At 34.5% G+C, this 8,590-nt stretch overlaps 1 long non-coding RNA gene across 2 annotated transcripts in view; it reads right to left on the bottom strand.

Annotated features, from left to right (window-relative positions):
- Window positions 1-202: 202 nt before the first annotated feature.
- Window positions 203-8,590, bottom strand: part of LOC129731188 (uncharacterized) — a 42,567-nt gene continuing 34,179 nt past the window's right edge. The window contains exons 2-3 of one of the 2 annotated variants that reach the window (XR_008728980.1): window positions 3,925-4,056; window positions 203-612 (exon numbers count right to left, since the gene is read on the bottom strand). This is a non-coding gene — a long non-coding RNA (uncharacterized LOC129731188). Of the gene's footprint in view, window positions 613-3,924; window positions 7,197-8,590 lie in introns of those variants that run through there. The other variant, XR_008728979.1, reaches the window with a different exon arrangement.

Raw genomic sequence — 8,590 nt, 5'->3', positions numbered from 1 at the left:
AAACCTAACAGTTGATTAGAACTAAATTTTATGCTAGAATTTATCTCGTAGCTTCTTTTGTGATTTAAAAATTTGCTCCTGTTTAATCATAAATGAGGCTTCCAACATTTTTTCAAATTTTTGTACCCGGTCAACTTGCGCTCTGATCTTTCAACATTTCATCGTAGATTTTGGGCATTGTCTATAAATAAATATGAAAATGTGTTCTTATTGAAATTTATTAACAACGTTCAGGTCCTGTTAACTATACATGAACGACGCTTTTCCACACAAAAAAAAAACACATCCATACGAGTTTCATTCCATTAAATAGCAGGTATCGAGAGAGTTAACTGATGGTTGCCGACCGTATGTAATTTAATTTGAAACCTTTCGACAGTAATAATAAACAGATATACATAAATATAAATTCGATATACACTGTTAATACATTTAACAATTATATTTGTCATCGTAACCAGACTGTTCCAACTGAAAAATGGTTTCCTTCCCGATTATTGTAGATTGATCTGAATCTTCCATAGTTTTTGGCACGAAGTTGTATAATTTATTTCCAAAAATTGCTGGGTGTTCGCTGTCGATTGGTTTGCCGGCGTTTTCATCAGTAATCATCTGATTCAATAAAAATATAATAGACAAATTATTAATTTTATTATTCAAATAATCTATTCTATGCTATTTTTTACATTTTATATATTGAAAAACAACAACTTCAACCATTTTTTAGAACTCACGTTGTAAGACAGGACTAGATGTATGGATATCAAGATACGCGATATCACATGATTTCGGCTATAGTGTGAACAAGGCATAACGATCCTTTACTGTCAATTAAAGGCATAACAGATCCTTTATTGTCAATAAAAGCCTTGCATCTTCTATAAAAACTTAATCAGGTTAAGTTTAGTAAAGCGGGCAATGTATGTAGTTTTTCGAAAATGCGAAAATGAACGGGAATAGAATATGTGACTTTTAGGCTTAGAAATTTTTTTCCCTCGTCCAGACAAAAATTTTTTTTCTAAGCCTAAAAGTCACACCTTCTAATCCCGTTCATTTTCGCATTCTCGAAAAACTACATACATTGCCCGCTTTACTAAACTTAAAATGTAAGTCATATGACAAAAATGAAATTAGTTCGTAAAGTTAATCAGGTTGTCAATAATGCTTTGTGGAATTACAAGGTACAGAAATCAGCATAGCAATTCATTGGGCCTGAGCTTTTCGATGAATTTTGGAAATTCAAATGCGTCTTCAAGTGCGAACAGAGGAAATTCTAGAACCTGGGAATGGGGAAGGCTGTGAAACAATATACAGAGCTGTAGACTAGCTAAACAGTCTGTACCATATGTCGGACAAACTATACGATAGATTCTAGACGGAACAAGACATTCTCAGGGGCCGGGGCTTTTATTTTAAATGCGGTATCGAAGTTCACGAAGCCAATTTGTTTGCTATAAAAAGTCTACCTTTACTTTAACATATGGTTCATTAAGCTTGCCTCATTTAGAATTCGGAAATATTGCCAGTTGTGGAGCAGCACTCTTCGTGATCTGATTTGAAATGTTTTGACAACATTTTGTAGTTTACAAACAATCATTCATTATTGCTAAAATTTCGGTACGAGAAGTTTGAAAAAAAAAACTGTGTTAAATGGAAAACGAAGAAAAAAGAAATCTGAACATTCACGTCGATAACCTAACTTGGTCCGTTCTGAAAGTCACAAAACACTGAAATTCGTCAAATCTACTGTGTATTAGGCGCTCAGACGTTTCCGAGAACGGATAATCGTGACCCGTGAATCAGAGTAAACGTCGTAGTGGAACATACGATCGGTAACTGATCTGGTAGGTATTGAGGTCAATCAAAGTAAACCCAAAACTCTCGGATCGGGATATCACAAAAAAATATGGCGCTAACAATAGTTCTGTCCGGACGATCAGTCTACGAGGAGGCTACCGTTCTTTTTGTTTCTGTAAGCAAACCAACAAAACGGTTGAGCGTTCGAAAGTTATACGAGAAGGCTCTGACGAAGCTGGAGAGGATGTTTGCTTATGGACGACAAAACATGCGTGACGATGAATTTTGGACAGCTTCGCGGAACGAAATTTTATCTCGCTCTAGCACGGGGTGATGTTTCCGCCAAGTCGATTTCCGCTGACAAATTTGCACGGAAACTAATGATCTGGCAAGGCATTTGTAGCTATAGACGAAAAATTCGAATTTATAGTTTAGAGGTTATGTATCAATATGTAAAACTCATGAAGCATCGTTATCTCAGAAACTACAAAATCGTTTTAAACAAAATTGATTTCAAATGAACGGGATACCTAAAATACCTTTAACTAGACAAGAAACGTGTTCTGAAGACTGTTTAATCTTACTTATGTTTCTCAGAGATGGCTGAACCGATTTTCATAAAATCAGTGTCAAATGTAAGGTCAAGTTGCCCCATAAGACCCTATAGATTTGTTTTGCAATCGGACTCTTACTTTGCCTGTTATGTTTAAATATGTGAAATCCTGCTATGAAAAGGAACATTTTCCGAAGACTACTTGAACTTACTTCCTTTCTCAGAGATGGCTGACCCGATTTCCACAACATTAGTGTAAAATGAAAAGTCTAGCTGCCTCATAACACCCTATTGAATTCTGCTGTAATCGGACTGTGGGTTTTTTTTCTGTAAGGGCTTTGTCGCATACTATAGTTTTTGTTATTTTAATGTTTCACACTGTTCATGTTTTTGTCTAAAAAATAGGGATTCCCATATGAAGGTGCAATATACACCGAAACGTCGGATGATAAAAAGATATTAAATCGTTTTATTGCCAGAAAGACTGCGAGGCCGAAAAAAAACCCCACTGATACAATTTCTCAGGCGATAGCATAAAATACATGTAATCGGACTGTAACTTCGTCTGTAATGTATGGAACTGTGAAAATCACGAAACTTCATTATCTCAGAAACTACCCAACCGATTTAAACATTATTGATATCAGATGAACGGGCTAGTTAAGGGTTAACTGATGAATTATGATTGAACACGTGGTTTCAATGTTTTGCTGCCCTTTACGTTTTTTTTTCATTCGACTATAATCGAACTTAAGCAACCGTTATGTATTTAATTGTTAAAACAACGAAAGTCTATTATCTCAAAGATTACACGACTTATCTGAACAGAACTAGTGTCAAACGAACGAGTCATCTCTCAAACTTATAAATAACAAACTTCATAACAATTTGATATGTGGTTCAAAAGTTATGGAAAGGAAAGAAATTTAAAGACTATTTAAAACTTTACCTGCTTTGATCAATATATGTGGCCTTAACATAATTTAAATGTGGTATCGTACTATTTGAACGTTCCCGGTATCGCTAGTGATTAAATTGTTCGAAATTAAGAGTCATTTCTTCTATTTCGCTATTTACTAGCACTAACATTACGTCAAATTTCATATTTTATACTTCAATTACAACATCAATATTGAAGAACCCAAAGAGTGAATATACTTTTATTTGATTTAAGCGTTCATGTAAATCTTTTTTTTACAAATAATAAGTTTGAATGAGAAAGGCTGGGTCTGACCGCTAGGTGGATTAATTTAGGTTTTTTATCACGAACAAGACGATGGACTCAACGGTATACAAGAGTACCTCGAACGAAAAGCGGGTTCTATAATACATTAACGCACACAGAGGTCTCGTAAGTTTTAGTCGTATTTGGCGATTTGAAGAAGTAGTTCAGTGGTATCGTGACAATAAGGTGGATTTTATCACTGAGGATATCAACTAACCCTATTGCCCCAATTCCGCACAATCGAAATGTGGGCTAGCATAAAACGTATACTTGCTTCTTGTGTGTGCACATTCACTCCAAAATCGGATAAAATACAATGTTGAATGAACTTTCATGAATTTATACTCACAAAGTCGGAATTTTCCATAAATTTTTCGTATTTCGGTTGGCAATCTGGATCTTGTGACTTGAAAACAGGATTCAGTTTCACGTCCGCCAACGCTGTTTGTGTCCTATAATATTCAAGCTGCTTTTCCATCTCCTGTGTAAAAACAAAAAGTTTAATTAAATTTGTGATATTCATAGATACAATACTAGAAACGCAACAGAAATTCGAACACCAAATTTTATTTTTGGAGCTTCGCAGAATTCATTATTTTTTAAAGGAATTAAAGTGTTCAATTCGATGCCTACACAGGTCAAACGTGCAGCAACGCTACTTGAGTTCAAGAGACAATGTATTTCACACGTCAAAGCTGTTTTTTAGGCAGCTAAACAGAAGTGTTTTAACAATTCACGCACTAAATTGACGAAGTTTTCATAACGGATGATTTTATGTGGACTTTTGCTTAATAGCTTTTTAGTATTTATTTAAGCATTGTAAAAACTATTATGTTCGTCCCGATGATAATGATGGATTTTGTATTTAATGTAGTAGTAAAAAAAAAAAAATGAGAAGTCTACAAAGGTTTGAGAATCGCGCGCGTTACACAGATATAATTGACTACCTTTCTTAAATTAATATATGACATTTTGAAAAATAAAGGTTTTTTTTTTATTTACATACATACAGATGTATTATGCTGATGTATGTTATGAAAATTGAGTTTTCCCTAGGTGGGGACATCCTCATGAGTCTCATGTTGAGTTCACGGTTTACCTGTGCTTTGCTTGCTGAGTTCGGCGGGAATGGCCTTGTTGGGACTGTAGCAATTTAGCTGTGGGCTAGATTGGGTGTTGGCTTAATTCAGATGTGAATAATGTTCAATTGATTGAAAGAAGTAAAATAATTAGAACTTGGTAATCTTGGTCGTAGAACGGCTTAGAAATTTGTGTTTAATTTTTTTTTTTATTAAGTAATACTGCCGTTTAAGCATTGGAATATTATGGAGGATTTTATATCTGTATCGACAAAACCAGTCCGTTTTTTTTTGCTTTCTGGTTTAATTGAAGTAATAACTAATTATCTAATAGATAAATCGTCTACCTCAAATCTTTGTAGGGGTAAGAGGCGGGACCATCATCATCATCATCATCATTTTCATGTATTTGTAAAATGGATATTACTTTTTGAGCATTTCGTGCTCATAGCCCAAAAAAAAAATAATAATAATAATTGAATTACGTAAGAATTCGGACTTTATGTATGAAACGTTTTTTCTAAAATTCCATAGCATGAACTGAAAATACACTCAAAAATACAGAGAACCGAGGTTCAAAGCGAAGAAATCTTTTCTCTAACTGTTGCTCTTTTTAAGTAATTTGATTGACTATACACGTTAGGTGATCAGCATCGTAGATATTGGCAACGAAAGGTAATTATTACAAGAAAAAACTTCAATACTTGTAAACTAAAACTCTCGAACTTGTGTACAGCAATTGTACAACAGTGAGCTGGGTATTACCCGAAAAAAAAAACATTAAACAAACCTTAAAAATTGCTGTATTGTACATAGCTATACCATAATTTAACTATGTTTTTCATTGTAGATAAATCAATTTTACATTAAATATCATTGTCCAGAACAATAAAAAACATCGGTTTTGCCATTTTTACCATGAAAAAGGCGGGTCGTTATGTATCTTAAAAGCATTTTTTCAGGCATCTTTCCCATACACTTAAAAGTCACTGACAATGTTTTTCATGGTAAAATTATTGTCGGTGGTAGATTCAACAACAAAAAACGTTGTTAAAACATGGTAATGACAACAATCGTTTAGAAGCTTACAGTAAAAATACCGTGTTTTTTATGGTTACAATAATGTTCAACGTAAAATCATCTTTACATGTTAATTGGTAGGTATTCAAATTTTTTAAGACTGACTTATTTTAAGTCTCATTGAACTGATTATTTGATATTTTATCGTTTTCTTTCGGTTTGTCTCGGTCACAGAAAACTACCGAACGGCGAAATAACGAAATAACGTAGTAATCAACCAAAATTCTTCCTCGGAAGCCTACGCTCCAATCAATGGTGACATAAACTACAAGAGGGTTTGAAATGTTGTTTTTTCAATGAAAATTAGATTTGAGACGAAGTTTATTTGAAAAAAAAAATCGCACCGTGTAATGACATAGCAAATATTTTTAATAAAAAAAAATTAGCGAATAGGTTTGCTACCGCTCAAGTAAACAGTAAATATTTACTGTAGTGTACAACATATTTTGCTCAAAAAATCCGTACCAAATATAGCAAATATTTCCCTCGTCCAATGCCTGCCTAACGCTCAGTTTTCTCTTCAACAAACTGAAAGCCTCGGACACCAGTTTAGCAAGAGCTGAAATCGGTGATTTGAAAGTGTTCTAGAAATCGAACATCAGCGGTGATTCAGTGGACTTGAGCAAAATTTTACAGAAGGAAATAACATTTTTGAGCTTAACGGAAATTTGTCAGCGGATCTGAAGCGATTCTTTGACGACATAAGGACCTTCAATCCTCCTCTTCGGCAAATATATGCTACAAAAATCGATCCCGCTCATGGTGACTCTAAAGCACCAAGAATTATAATCATCATATCTTGACATAAAAGAGTTTGTTGTGCTTACGATTTTTCCATAAACTTTTATATGCTGCCTAAGAGCATCACTGGGCATTTTCTTCAAAATACTACAGTTTACAGTAATTTTAGTTAGTCTACAAAGTGTTCAGCTTAAATTTTCTCGTGAAGCTATAAATATTAATGAAAAACCTTATGAGCGGAAGAGGGTTAACATGTATATGTTTTGTTTTTCATTTGTTTTTTTTTTTTTTGTTTTTCATGCGAATTGAGAATGAAATTGTAATCAATTTTTTGTTACCTTTTACTGATAAACTTCTTTTAAAATCTCATTTTTGCTAAAAAAAATTTCGATTCCCGGTTCCCGGGAAATAAGATTTTTCATTCCCGTTTCCCGGGAAATCGATTCCCGGGAGTATTGCAAACCCTAACGCACACAAATGGATGGCAAAAAAAAAGGAACAAAAACAGCGAAAGAACTGGTTTATTGATTATCTGAATCTACATAGTGTAGTAGATATGAGATTTTTTCCAGTGTTTCATACTTTGTTCGTGTTAGACCTCTGTCAGGCTGAACGCCAACGCGAGTGATCGGGCGAGATTTTTGCCGTAGCTTAAGGAACAGCTCCACTTATGGCTGTTTATTTACCTACGCCGGGAGTCTCGCCCAATCGCTCGCGTTGACGTTCGGCATGGCAGAGGCCTTAGGATACAGCTAACACAAAACTATGCGGCAAAAGAAAGAAAATAAAAATGGCAACGGAGCACGACAGAAATGCGATAATTGGTTTTCGGGAAACCCGACTCGCTTTGATAGAGATAGAGTGCGCATAAATTGTGAGAGAGAATAAAAGTATATATATATATATATATATATATATATATATATATATATATATATATATATATATATATATATATATATATATATATATATATATATATATATATATATATATATATATATATATATATATATATATATATATATATATATATATATATATATATATATATATATATATATATATATATATATATATATATATATATATATAAGTATATATTCGGTTTGCAAATGATAGTGCGTTGCGCTGAATGAAGTTCCCCCCTCTACATAACAAGCTGCGATTTTACAGTCAAGTCAAGCGAGAGAGAAAATTGAAGATGAAGCACGTGACTTTGACAACGGCAACGATGGCAACAAAGCGCCACGACACGTATAGCGAATTTATTTTTTCTTAGAGCCCATTTGGGACTGTCTGGTATCTCTTTCTTGCATCGTGAATGGCAATATCGCTTCTCTATTCTCGCGCAAATTTCCACTGACCCAGTGGAATAAAGAAATTTGCTCATAGATGCAGACAATCCGTTCGCGAGCTGATCAGAAGAGTCAGTTCTTTGAAATAACGAAATCTTTTTGCTGAGGTTCATACGAGGTAGCACGAAATTGCCTGGAAAGTGCTAAGTCAAAACGTCAGGAAGATGTCTCTGCTAAATGCAAGGGAATCAATGTATTTTGGCGTCGTACATAAGTTACTCAGGACTCGAAGCGGGTCACTTTTTAGTGACTTTGGTCACTATTTTCAAGCCTAGTTTAAATGTACCTATCATCTGCCACCGGAACAGACCATGCAAACTATCGCAGTTGCGAGCCCGATTTTTTCAAGTTACGGTTAGATTTAGCACTAGATTTATCGGATTGTTCTTATTCAGGTTTCTTCCAGCAAGAAGAACCACTTGTTCACTTGATTTATTCAGAGCTCGAAAGATTAATGAGTACTGTAGAGGACTGATCCTACTGAAGAGGTGTGTGGTCTATTGATGCAAAACTACCACAGGACATTTTTGATTCTATATATGTTGGATAATTGACAGTTTTCGGTAAAAAGTAGACTTAAAAGGCAAATGTTTCCGAACGGCTCGACCTACTTTATTATATTTTTTTTCGGTCCTCCAGCGGATTTTGCTACAAACTTTAGGTTCCACCGGCGTTTCGCTTCTATCTTTCTGAAGAGGACGAACTAAGGAATCTGCGCAAAGAGGCGGACGAGAAAAGGCGACCTGCGGATAAGGTC

The sequence above is a fragment of the Wyeomyia smithii genome, chromosome 3 (genome assembly GCF_029784165.1).
Source record: "Wyeomyia smithii strain HCP4-BCI-WySm-NY-G18 chromosome 3, ASM2978416v1, whole genome shotgun sequence".
Taxonomy (NCBI): Eukaryota; Metazoa; Arthropoda; class Insecta; order Diptera; family Culicidae; genus Wyeomyia; species Wyeomyia smithii.
The sequence above is the reverse complement of the archived record's forward strand: the minus strand, read 5'-3'. Positions and strand labels throughout refer to the sequence as shown.